Source organism: Plasmopara halstedii, assembly GCF_900000015.1.
Source record: "Plasmopara halstedii genome assembly, contig: Scaffold_555, whole genome shotgun sequence".
In the NCBI taxonomy this organism is placed as follows: Eukaryota; Oomycota; class Peronosporomycetes; order Peronosporales; family Peronosporaceae; genus Plasmopara; species Plasmopara halstedii.
Genome location: NW_020187475.1, coordinates 634,219 through 634,840, shown reverse-complemented (window position 1 = coordinate 634,840; position 622 = coordinate 634,219).

Sequence of the window (622 nt, the reverse complement as noted above, 5' to 3'; positions counted from 1 at the left end):
TGCACTCGACTTGGTCGATGGGTATTACCAATTGCTCATGAGAGCGAGTAATATTCCGCTAACAGCGGTGAGCACTCCGAGCGGCATGCTCTGGAAGTGGCTGGTGATGCCCCAAGGGCTGTCAAATGCACCAGGAACATTTTATCGTCTTGTGACGCAGTTGTTCAGGCCCCACAGGGTGTATGCTCAGACATACTTTGACGATATTTTCGTTCATAGTCGTGCGGAGCACGGTTGGACAGATGAGGAGAACCACATTGTTCATTTTAAAACGGTGCTCGAGCGCATGCGCACGAACAAACTGTACGTCAATGCAGACTAGTGCATCTTTGGCGCAGAAGATATTCCCTATTTAGGGTGCTACATTGGGAAGCGTGGCGTTCGAGTTTATCCCGCTACAGTCAATGCCATTGTAAACTGACCGGTTCAAAAGAACTTTAAGGACCTGCGTAAGTGCCTTGGTCTCGCCAACTACTTTCAAATACGCAGAAATGGCCCGGCCATTATCCAATCTTCTTAAAAGAATGCGGAATACTGTTGGAACACCAAACATCAGGAGGCTGTTGACGGGGTCATAGACAGCCTCCTGCATGCATCAATACTGGCGCTGCCAGGCCCTGAC